This window comes from Phascolarctos cinereus, unplaced genomic scaffold (assembly GCF_003287225.1).
Source record: "Phascolarctos cinereus isolate Bilbo 61053 unplaced genomic scaffold, phaCin_HiC Scaffold_7;HRSCAF=346, whole genome shotgun sequence".
In the NCBI taxonomy this organism is placed as follows: Eukaryota; Metazoa; Chordata; class Mammalia; order Diprotodontia; family Phascolarctidae; genus Phascolarctos; species Phascolarctos cinereus.
The window spans coordinates 108394223-108407593 of record NW_027556180.1 but is presented as its reverse complement, the minus strand read 5'-3'; positions in this window follow the sequence as shown (position 1 = coordinate 108407593).

Genomic DNA, 13371 nt, shown 5'->3' with positions numbered 1-13371 from the left:
CCCCCTTCACAACAAAACCTACCTACTTTCAGCTGTCAAATTTGAAAGGCAATAATGTAATGTGGACTAAGGTCATAATTTCTAATTAGGCTCAATGCATTAATCTTCCCAGGAATTCATACCTTTTGACCAAGGTCAATATAAGTTCAAAGGAATGAATCTGTAATGATGGAAAGACTTGTAGTAAAGATACTTTTCAGAATGGCATAATTTTCCTAGAACCCCTCAAATTGGACCACATAGAAATTGATTATAAAGTTCAAACTGCATATGCTCCACGCATTGAAAGGAAAGCAACAATATTTAGTCTTTAATTTGGGTGTGAACTGATGATGGCCTCACTCCCTCCTGAGGAGGAAGGAGAACTTAGCTGATAGGGTAGTAAATAGTCATCCTGACTGTAAGTAAGCTATGCAACTGTACAAAATAGCAATGTCAGCATTCCTGAGAAATATGAAAAAGTGTTTGTGTATATGTGTGGGGAGAGCTGAATGAGACAATATGTTTTGATCTCAAAAGCTGATTGGTCTTATTTCTACAATTCAAATTTCTGGTTCCTTGTTTCCTTTCATTTTTTTTTTTTTTGCACTTCATGGATGACATGTGAAAAACTGAGTTGTCAGTAAGTCTAAATTAAACTGAGAAAATCCTTGCCATTTGAATTGCTGCAAATAATTTAAGGTGTTTTTTTTTGTTATATATAAATAGCTAAAACTAGGTTCTATTGCTGCTTGTTTAGTACTTTTTAAAAAAAAATTCTTTGCACCGTTTGTGTAACATTTGATTTTAAACTGTCTAACTAGAACAAATATTATGTAAATGAAAAAATTAGATCTTTCAACACTTCAGAAAACTGCCACACATTTAATTGCTGCAAGTTACCACAAAGAATCAGTTAATTCTGGAATAGTTCAGCATCTGCTAACAAATTTTGTGAAGATGCTGAATTTATTGTAAATCTGTAAATACTCTGTGACTTGGCAGGTGGTGTTTTTTAAATGGGACTGAGAGTAAGAGGGGGGAAAAAAGCTAGGAAGCTAATGGTATGGATAACAATATTTCATTTACACCATGCAAAAGGTAGGAAAGTTCTTCACTGCCTAAGCCCCAACAAAAAACAAAGAGTCAATATACTCCTACCATGTAATAACTGTTTTACTAGGTTCTGTGCAAATGAATAAATATGTAAATAAATAAATAACCCCAGCTTTAAGCTTTCCTGAAGCTTATTTACTTTGGTGCCACACAGGGAATTTTCTATGCTCATCTGACTACTGCAAACCTTTCTAGGTAGTGTTATTTTCTGCATATTGGAGGAAAAATAAGATCAAATAACGTATTTTTCTGAAGAGTTTTAGATGTTGCAGCATTACCAAAGATTACCAAAAGTCAGTGTGATCTTAACTATATTTCCAAGGGCAAGTTTCATTCAATGAATTAATATGGGAAAGCTTTCACTTAGAAATGTCAGGGACACAGCACCAGTGATGAGTCTCTGTGTTGGAAAATCTCCACACAAATATATTTGAGCAAATTACATGCAGGGAACCATTCTCAGTTGTCATCAGAGAATGGTAATGCTAACCTCAAAACATGCTGCTTATGATCCTTACTACCATTTCTCAAGAAGAGTTCTGGAATTTGTCTCCATGATTCAGAAGACTAAGGTAGCTAGGTGGAAAAGTGGATGGATTGCTGGACCAGGAGTCAGGAAGACCAGAATTCAAATCTAGCCCCAGATATTTACAAGTTTTGTCATCTTCTAACTCACTAATGGCTCTTTGCTTTAGTTTCCTCAACTGTAGAATGGGAATAATAATGATACCTACTTCCAGTGTTATTGTGAAGAAAAATGATGTAACATTTATACAGAGCTTTGCAAATCTTAAAGCTCTTTGTAAATGCTAACTATTATTATTATTGACAGCTCCCTCACCAAATCTTTCTGTATGTATTTGCGTATGTTCATATGCGTGTATGTATGTATGTATATATATATATATATGTATATATATGTATATATATATATATAATGTGTGTATATGTGTGTATGTATGTATGGGTCTATTATGTATTTGTGTATGTTCATACATGTGTATGTATGTATGTACATATATATATAATGTGTGTATATGTGTGTGTGTGTATGTATGTATGGGTCTATTAGACAGAAATTCCAAACCTTCCACCCAAGTCCCACTCTGATGCCTGTGTCTAAAGATTTTTGCGCATTTTAAAGTGCTATATAAATGTCAGTGATGGTCATCATCATCATCATCATTAGCACAATCTTCCTCATGCTTATTCCTGAAGGTAGCACAGATCTTGAGAACTATGTCAGCAGAATACAGGCTCTGCCATAGTCTCCCAAGCTAGAGAGCCTTTGTATAATAGGAGACCTTGTTCAGTCTCAAATTCAGCCTGTGTGGTCATCATCCTGAGACCAACCTACACAGGAGTGTGCTGGTCAATGTTTTACAACCAGTACTCTGAAGAAAAGAAATGCATTTACAACATACTTTTAAGATTAACCCGCATTAGTGCCATTTTTCTCCATCACTTTCTAAAGTCCAGATGATCAACAAAGCAATAAATTAAGCCCTGATTGGTAGCGTTGGCTGATTTCCAAGGAATACATGCTCACAATGAAAATCTAACAATTAGCTCTCTCAAATCAGTTCAAAGCTGACTCCAGCCCTCCTCTGAGACTATCCAAAATTGGAAGGGTACATTGCAGGGCTTGTCACATTTATTCACGGAGACCATTTACTAGGAATAGAGGAGCATCAAGAGTAGTACTCATAGATAGTGAGATCAGGAATTCCTAAAGCATGCAAGTAGGTAAACTGAAAAGTCTATCTTTTGAAAATGACCCAAGAACTAGATTTATCTTTATCTTTCTGATTGGAGCTTAGAAAAAGATAACTCTTTTTCAAAGTTTGGAATGTTTTGGAGCTATCCACTTCAGATAAGTGACTCAAATCTTGCCTGTTTCATATGTGTTTAGGTGTCTGTTCGTAATTTTCTAACTATGAGGCCCTATAGATAGACCAAAATTCATTTCCCCCTCTGTTGCCTACTGGCTGTGTGCCCCTGGGTAAATTGCTTAACCTTTCAGTGCTGTAGGTAATTCTCTAAAGCTGTAAATTATAGAAAAGTCCTCATCTTGCGTTGTTAGAGGGGATTGCATCACTTGAGAGTTCTCTATACCATTGAAATCAATATCTGTTCCCTTTTGCAATATTTCATACATGAAAAGGAGACATTATAAAAAAAACTCTAATGTTTTATAATGGTGTAGAGGTGTTCTGGAGTTCTCAAAGGTTATGCATGTGGAACACCACCTTTGGCAGCTCTCACCGAGTTGGAAAAGCTTTGGGCACTGGCTTGCTGACAGACTACGTGTCTCTCATCCACAAGCCCGCTTAGCTGTGCATAGTAAGGTTCATCACCAGAAGACTGGCAGAGAAGGATAGGAATCACAGCTTTTTTAGATCATCAACAAACATTAATCTAGCTGTTGGTATTCTTAGGGTGTAAGCTTTATACAAGACCCAGGAATTATATACTCTAGGAAGAATTGAAACATATTGAATTTCTTTAACACTTGAACACTTCTGATTTCATCTGTATATTTCCTCAAGCGGTACATCTTCCTCACCCTGGAGGCAGGATGGAGAGCATAAAAGTATGTTGGATTTGATGCCAAAGTACCCTGTTTCAGAGCCTGATTTTTCTGCTTCTGATTTGTGTGACCTTGAGCAAGTCAATCATTTAACTTCTCTGGGGCCCAGCTTTCTCACTTTTAAAACAAGGATATTGGATTCTCTGATGTCCCTTTCTACTCTAAATCTATAATCTTATGATCTTAGTTGATAATTGTCTTGAGCTGTTATGGCAAAAAAAAAATCATCTGGGTATCCAGTGATTTAATTATCCTTTGACATAACCCACGATGTTGTTCCTATTCAATGAAAAAGATCAGTTTCTAGACAGTCATGGGCTTGTCCAGATAGTCATGAGTTAAGACAATAAACAACTTTCTATCCCCAAGTTTTACCTCTCTGTAGATGGTTGTCTTATATAAATAACATGAGGATTGTGAATTAGTGTTGTATTTCAGTGAGTTTAGACATGTGACTTTTACTTAATGAAGTCAAGTCTCCACAGGAATGGACAAACAAGCTGAGATAATCTCTTCAGTGTTTTAACCTTTGCATCAGGTTAACCAAAGGAGTAAACTATTTAATCAAGCATCTACTTTGTGGCAGCAGCTTCTTCTAGGTCCCAGCCATTCCAAGATAGTATTTAGAACATTAGAATAATAATGATAATAATTAATAAGAATAACATTTATGGATCTATTTAAGACTTGCAAAACAAACCTTACATTCTCTCATCTGTTCCTTTCAAAAATAAAAGGCTGTTGCTATCTACATCTTATAGATGAGGAAATTGAATCTGAGAGAGGATATGTGACTTACCCAAGGTCACATAGCTAGTACAGGTCTGTGGCAAGGTTTGAATCTAGATCTTCTTCTTTCCAAGGCCAACACTCTATTCGAATAATTACACAGCCTAGCTGCCATTCTAAAATCTATGGTTTTAGAAAAGGAATCCAGTTTGTTTAACCTCCTCCCTGCTAACTGTCCTGTAAGTAGGCAAGTGAGTGCAGGGAAGATCTCACAAAAAAAAAAAATCAGGAAATCTGGATCTGATTGTCTTCTTCCTTTTGCAGTGTGAGTGAGGCAGGAACTTGGATGAAGCTCTCACCATAACTATTCTTTTTTTGCCGTGTCCTGTTGCTGTCAGGCAAGTGTCTCCAATTGCTTTTCACCAAACTCAGTTCATTTTTAGTACAGCAGAGGCATAGGCAAAGGCCGGCTTGACATGGGGAAGGATATTCTCTAACCAGCTTACAATCTAACTACCTCTCCTTCAGCCATGCCTTTGACCTTGTCAGTGACCCCCTTCAACCTTGCCATCCCTGCCAATGGCATTCCAAAATGATGCTTACGCACTCCTCTTGTTTTCCTCCAGGTAGCCAAAGCCTAGCTGTTCCACGAAGAGAGGCAAGACCTAAAGAATGAGAGAGGAGATGTCTCTCAGTTTTGGTCACTGTACAAGGATCTGTCATTTAGAGCATCAGAAGATAAGTTAGTAATTAAGGGTAGTATAAAATCTGTACACTACCTTCTTTCCATCACTCTTACTACTGTCACAGCAGGAGCATAAAAGGGCTAAATAAGACTGAGGGACAGTTAACAGCTGTCTTTGTTTCATGGGTTCCTGCGGCCAAAGAATGCATCACCTTGTGGTCAGTTTCCTGGTGATGAGGCTGTCTATACTTAGGTAGACTGGCCAGGAAAATCAGACACTGTCTGTTGACAGGAAAATACTTGAAGCCTTTCCATCAGGACAGAAACTGCATTAGTTTATGCTCTGTTAGCATAGCCTTCAAGAACCTAGGGGTTCATCTCCATGCTATAGTAGAGTATTGAGTAGGACTTTGTAGACGAACACTATTGATTTAAAATAAATATTAATTTTAGGAGGAGAGGATTCAGAACAGAAAATCCTAACCCTAGCATATTATGTTGGCAACATTTTGATTTATTCTGACGGATTAAAGTTTTTCCCTTTTTTTTCCTTTCTTTTTTTTTTAAAAAATTCTCTATCTCAAATACAGAGACAAAGAAAAGTCACAATACTTATAGAAGGTCAATTGCTAACATTTTGAGTAACATAGCTTAGAACAGAAACTAAAAGCCTTGACTACTAATAAGCAATTCATCTATAAATACTCAAAATGAAACCATTAATCATTATTAGTGGCCTTATTTACCAGATTCTATATAAAAGCTTTCAGTTCTTGAGTTCACCTGGCATAGTTGCTATTTTGGAAAATTGCAACTCTGTTTTTCTTATTCTAATTAGTGTTCCTTCATGAGTAATTCAGCAAAAAAAATTAATAATATGTTCACTGAATCTTTAAGCACAGATATCTATAAAATGGAAAATATCATTAAAGCACAATTAGTGAAGGAGAAAATAGTTTGGAGAAATCACTGTTCAGGAATGGTTTGGCTCTCTGCTCCTCAGGTAGATAGATTGATGTGATAAGGGAAACAATATTAAGGAGACAATACTTGCTTTGCTGGGCAACATGGAGGATTTGACTAGTTCCTTTAGTTTATTAATGCATTGAGCCAGGCTTTTATATAGAACCTTTAATGAACCAACTTGAATAAAATAGCTCAATAAATTGAAATGAAGTGGAAGGGAAGGTTCTTAGCACCTTTATGATTTTGCCAACAGGAAGGGGGAAAAATCACCTTGAAAAAGAAATTCATGACAAAAGTTTTTAATTCAGCAAAATACCATCTTATGCAACTTGGTCAAAATTCATGATTGTACCCTTTTTAAAGATTCTTTACACAAACACATTTTCTATCAACCCGACAGTCTACCAAAAGTCAGACGAAAACAGTGCTCTGTATTAACCTCAGTGGGGCAGGCATACTAAAGTTTAATTACTTTCTTCCTTTAACAAAGAATTGAATTTTAGAGGCTTGTGTGGTGGTTAAATACAAGAGTACTAATTATTGACCTTCTTTATCCATAAAGTGTCAGTCTACAGGCAGGCATTTTCAACTGAATACAAGATAAATTCTTTCGTACAAAGACTTTCAATAGAAACATATACAATATTGAGTAACATAGTTCTGAATGCCCAGTACCTACTCATTAAATGTTGAGTCATGATAAGAATGATGACGATCATTTCAGTTCATTTCAAATAAAAAGAATAAAGGCTATCATCTGCTTCATCATAAACAGGTGGCTTGACTTCCAGTCCCACAATTCCACTGGGTCTTCTCTCCTGAAGTTAATCTCCTAAACTGGCTGTTTTCTTCAAGTTTCATGTGCCAACATCTTTGATAGCACTGAGCAACCTCTGACCTTGGTTTCTATGACACTGCATGATATTGATTAATAAAAGCAATGCTTATTATTAATGATACTATTAATCAGAGAAGCTACATGGCATGGGGGATAGAGAGCTGGCCTTGGATGAGAAAAGTTTCACTTCAGGTTCTGCATCTGAGAGAGAATTTTTTTTTTGCTTGTTTGTTTGTTTTTAACTGTGGGCAACTCACTCAAACTCTCAGGCAGCTCTTTCAGACTAAAAGTCACAGAGTGTAATATAATCTACATTGTTAGAGGCATTTTTTTTCACAAGGATTTCCTCATAAAAATAAAACATGAAGTAATATATCTGGTCCAATAATATGCATATTTATTCATGCATGCTTAAATACGCTCATTAAACAAGTTGGAGAAGGAAATGGCAAACCACTCCAGTATATTTGCCAAGAAAACTCCAAATGTGGTCACGAACAGTTGGACAGGACTGAAATGACTCAACAACAAAATACCTATACCATGTTATACGTTATCTCATTTGATGCCCACAATACCCTATGATACAATAGCATCACTTTCTTAATTTTATAAATTAAGAAATTGAGGCCTGAAGAGTAAAGTGATTTGCCTAAGGGGAAAAATAGTTGATAAATGCCTGAGTCAGCACTATATCAGTGTTCAGTATGATTCATCGCACATGGTAGTTACTTAAAGAATGCTTATTGAATTTTTTGTTGGCTCTTAGTACCCAGAGAACCCACTTTTTTCACCTGCTGACTGTTCTTTGTCTGTCTCAGTAAACTCTATAAGACAGGTAAATACTAAGTCTAGAATTCAGGAGCATTCAACAAGTTGTAAAACACACACACACACACACACACACACACACACACACACACACACACACACACACTCCTTTAGAAGAAATCCAAAGATGTTAGTTGAGGCTATTGATGTGGTTGACATCACTAAGGGATAAATTTTAAAATATAATAAGAAAGATTCAAGAGAACCAAAAGAAAGGACTTTGAAGAATATGACCTCTTCGGTAGGAAAGGAGTAGAAAACAATGAAAGTAAAAAATAATACTGGAGAGAGATGAGGAAAATCAAGAGACTATCATCTAATTGGCAATTGCTTACTGTGTGCAGAGCATGATGCTATATGCTGAAGGAAATACAAAGGTTAAGAAGACAATTATCACTGCTCTCATGGATTTTATAGTACATTATGGAAGTATGGTACATATACAAATATGTACAAAATTGTACATTAGGAGTATAAAAAGAGAGGGGCAAACAAAATGCTAAGTGAATTTCAGAGCAGGAGATGGGGGAATCATTATTGACTTGTGGAATCAGGAAAGCTTTCTTAGAGAAGATGACATTTGAATTGGGCTTTTAAAAGATGGGAAGGAATTGAACAGATAGAAATGAAGGGAGATCTTAAGGAACAGTGTGATCAAACATTCAGGAGGAAGGAAAATATGGGGAGATAGAGAATAGTTCAATTCGTCCAGAGGGTAGGTTATGTATCAGTAGTATATTAGGTTGTAAAGGGAGGGTGGTGAAATATTGTGGCTGGTGTTAAATGCTTGGCAAAGAAGCCTGAAATTTCTTGACACTGGTGCGTTATAGAAAGGTTTTGAGCAAAAATATGTCATAGAAGACACTTTTTTTTCAAACCTGGGATAGTGGGGACATGGTGATGCCTCTGAAAGAAACAATAAAATTGGAAGAAGCAGTTTTTGGAGATTATACTTAGTTTGGGCCATATTGAATTTGAGGTACCACTGGAAGATATATAAGTTGTTTAGAAATACAGGACTGAGGAAATTAAAAACAAGGTCTAGATGTATAGATTTGAAAATCTTTTCTCTAAATAAGTCATTTTAGATGCTTTGAAATCAATGTTTTTCAGGTAAGGAGGGCATACAGAAAGAAGAAAAGGATGGTGATGGAACATTTTCAGGAAGAAAGTCATGAGACTATGGAGGACCACTGGGAGTGGGCAGGAGAACTAGGACAGCATGGTCACAGAATCATAGATTAAGAGCTGAAAGGGACCTTAAAGGCCAATAAGAACAACCTCCTTACTTTATTTATGAGGCCCAGAGAGTTTAGGTAACTTGATTAGGGTTACACATCTAACCAGTGTCTAGGGTGGAATTCAAATCCAAGTCTTCCAAGTCCAGGGCTCTATCCTCCACAGCATCCTGTCTCAGGTGTCACTAAAGCTAAGGAAAGGAGGGTATTCGGAAAGGAGAAATTAGCTATGCTAAATGCTTTAGAGAATTCAGTGAAGATGAGGACTGAAACAAAATCCATTGGGTTTATAAACCAGAAAGTCATTGTTGAATGCTGAGAGCAGTTTGAGTAAAATGATAAGGACTAAAATCCATTTACAAGAGATTGAGGAGATAATGGAAGGTATTGACACAAAGGCATAGGAGTAGACTTTTTTTTAATTCTTTTTTTTCCAATTATCAAGCATTTATCTTCTATCCCTGAAAAAGAAAGACAAACAAAACTATTATAACAAGTATGTGTAGTTAAGCAAAATAAATTTCCTTATTGACTTAATCCAAAAATATTTGTCTCATTCTAACCTTTCTGTCAGGTGGTAGGTGGATCTTTTTTGTGTGTGTATGAGGCAATTGGAGTTAAATGACTTGCCCAGGGTCACGCAGCTAGTAAGTGTCAAGTGTTTGGTCTGAGCTGGATTTGAACTCAAGTCCTCCTGACTTCAGGGCTGGTACTCTGTCCACTGCACCACCTAGCTGCCCCCTGATCTTTCAGAATTTTTATTGATTATTAAGGCAATCAGTGCTTTTAAGAGTAGATCTTCTCAATAAGTTTGGCAATGAAAGGAAAGAAAAAAATCACCTGAATTGTGGCATAAAGTTAAAGTAAGGCTTTTTAAAAACTTAGGTGAACCAAACATTTCCATGTGCAGGTGACATGAATTAGTGTGAGAAACTGAATATCTATAAAGAAAAGAAGGCTAGTTCTAACAAGATATTAGAGAGAGGAGTGCATCAAATTAGCTATGAAGGCTGAGGGACCATTCATAGCAAGCAGCTCTAAACCAAGACAGAAAGAAAAAAAGAGGACAATTAATGATCACACTGAATTTTGAGAACCACAGGCAAGGAGTTAAGTTCTTCTATGAGCCTCAATCTTTGTAATGAAATAAGAAGTTAAATCATTTGTAATGAAATAAGAAGTTAAATCATTTGAAATTTAAACTTCAGGGGTTTTGGTCATGTTGTGGGTGAATTAGCTGAAATATTGCAAGATTGAATGTCCTGAGGAGAAAAGAGCCCTGAGGCTCTCTTTGAGAAACTCATATTGCATGTTGAGGTTGCCAAGGTTGACAGCAGGAGACAGTGCAGAGAGGAAACTCTGGGAGAGGTGGTAAAGTAAGTCATCAATTAAACTGAGGTAAGTGGATTATGTGTTAAAGATATAGAAAGTATAGTGTTAGTAAGACATTTAGACTTCAAAAGTGGAGCTACTGAGGGTTAACGGCAGGATTACAGAATTTCCCAGTTGGAAGGGATCTTAAAGGCCATCTATTCCAATTCATGTTTGAATAGGAACTCTTTGGTAGTATTTTCAATAGTTGGTCATCCAACCTTTGCCAGAAGACTTCCAGTGGAGGGGTCATTCATTCAGGCAGTCAATAAGTAACCAGAGAGTCGGTAAGTGAATAAACCACTGCCCTCCAAAGGCATCCCATTCTACTTTGGGATAGCTCTAATTCTTAGGAATTATTTCCCACATGTTAATTTTAAATTTACAATAACTCATAAATGGTACCAGGGATTAATTGATAAGCACGTTCTTTTTCCTCACCTGGTAAGTCAAGAGGAATGGAAAAAGGAATGACTTTCATTGGAGAGTGATGAGAGAATTTTGGAAACTTTGGGGTGTTATAGACATCAGAGAACATTTAGACATTTAAACAAATCCTACCTGTATAAAAATTCCCTTTAAACTATTTCCAGCGAGGACTCTTTTATCTTTTGCTTATACACTTTTAGTGAGACACAGTCCTCACAAGTGGAAGGGGTTGCCTCAGTTTGTAGGTGCTAACTTAGTTATGGTTAGAAAGGAGGAGCTTGCATTAGATATATTAGAGGTACAGTAGTCTTAAAAAAATAATATGATCTCATTACAGGTTAACTAAAGTGGACTGAAGGTGAAGGTCAGCAGGTGGGAGAGGGGAAAGAGTAAAGAACTCTTGATATTAAGCTGTGGATGATAATAGATATATGGATGATGAAGTTGCCAAAGACTAGCAATATTATTATTATTGATATAATAATAATAAAATATGTGTTAGGAGAATTTGGAGGCAACTAAGTGACTCAGTGGATAGAGTGCTGGCCCTGGAGTCAGGAAGACCTGAGTTCAAATCTGACTTCTGACACTTACTAGCTGTGTGACCCTGGGCAAGTCACTCAACCTTTTTGCCTTAATTCGCTATAGAAAGAAGCGGCAAACCACTCCAGTATCATTGCCAAGAAAACTCCATGGATAATATTAGCATGCTATGATCCATGGGGTCACGAAGAGTTGGGCATGACTGAACAAAAAGAGGAGAGTTTGCTTAGGCAAAAATAGAGGCACCATGGAACACAGAAGAATGAATTAGTATAGAGAAAAGAATGTAGAGAGGCACAGAAAGGAGATTGAAAGGAAAGAGAATACTGAAGAAAGTGGGGGAATTTGCTTCTAGGATATAAGGTATGGATGACAAGTGTGGGATTAGTGTGTTCCAAGGTAATAACTAACATTTTAATATATTTTTAAGCTTTATAAAGTACTGTATACATGTCATTTTATTTGTTCATCAAAACAATCCTTGGAAGCAGGTGATCATATTATCCTCATTTTACAAGTGAACAACTGAAGGTGAGAAAGTTATGTTAGCTGTGTAGAATATGCTACAGCTAGGAAGTGGCAAAGGTGAGTGAGATGCCAATTCATGTCTTCCTAACTTAAAGATCATTCCTCTACACACTGTAACACCTAGAGGTAAGCTGGACTGACATGTTAGCAGTAAAAGAGAGGGAAAACAATTATAGAGCAAGAATTTTACTATGAGAGAAATTTGGAGAGTTGTCCATTTCTAATGTTAAAATTACAGTTTTGACATAGCAAAGCAATCTTAAAATATTTCCTAAAACACTATGATGGATCAATAAATCTCTCCTCTTTCAGTAACCCAATGCTGTGTCCATATGCATAAATGTGCTTATTTGTTTTTGCTTATTTACTGAGAATGGCTTTAAAATTGTCTTGACTATACACAACAACAACAACAACAAAAACAACAACTTGTCAAGTCTGTCTTACCAGCGTGTTATGGATCATCATTTCTTGAGGGAGTCCCAGTGTAGTGCTCACTTTACTTTCAGCTTAACTTACTGTCCAAACTTTTCCATCTCCCTGCAAGTTACTTTGCCCTGGTATGAGTAGTCTTCTTCCTTACTATCCTTACCCCCTTCCATCTCCCCTTATATTTTGTCTTATCCTATAAGCTCCTTGACACTAAGGACTATTTTGTTTTTGTTTTTATTTTTTCTTTTTGTATTTTGCTTGGCAAATAGAAAGGATTGAATAAATATTTTGTCTGTTTACCTATCATCTATCTATCTATCTATCTATCTATCTATCTATCTATCTATCTATCTATCTATCCATCCATCTATCTATCTATCACTATATTAGACTAAATGTATGCTAGGACACTTTCCAAGCTTATTTACTAAAAAAAAAATCAGTTCACAGAGAGTCAGTTGGACGTTGAATATGGACAGCCATTATTAAAATATGGATGGCAGAAAATAATGTTTTGTAGCGGCCTTCATGAATAGTGAGGAGTAGAAGACAAATACTAGAATGCCTTAATGACAGGAAAAACATGACAAAGATAGAGAAATGAGGAATGTTGGGAAAATATTTTAGGACAAATAATAGAAGTAGTAAACATAGTGAACTTTTTATTTTTTTATAACCATGAGGGCTTACATAAGCTTACAGTAGAAAGATAATTTTTTAGATAAGTTAATGAGTTATGCTATATAATGGCTTTCTGAGGGGAAATTGGGGATGTTTTATACATTACCCACTATTATTCTGTTTCTAGGATGCTTTGGGGATCTGTTTACCATTGTGTGATTGTGTGTGTATATGTGTGTTTGCAGTTACATTTTATGTAATATTCTACAAAGATATAAAAACTCATTTGGAGTGGTAATCATTAGATCACCTCAAGACAAGCACTATTGGGGCAGCTAGGTGGCACAGTGGATATAGCCCTTGCTCTGGAGTCAGGAGGACCTGAGTTCAAATCTGGCCTCAGACACATAACACTCACTAGCTGTGTGACTCTAGGCAAGTCACTTGACCCCAATTGCTTTACCAAAAAGAGAGA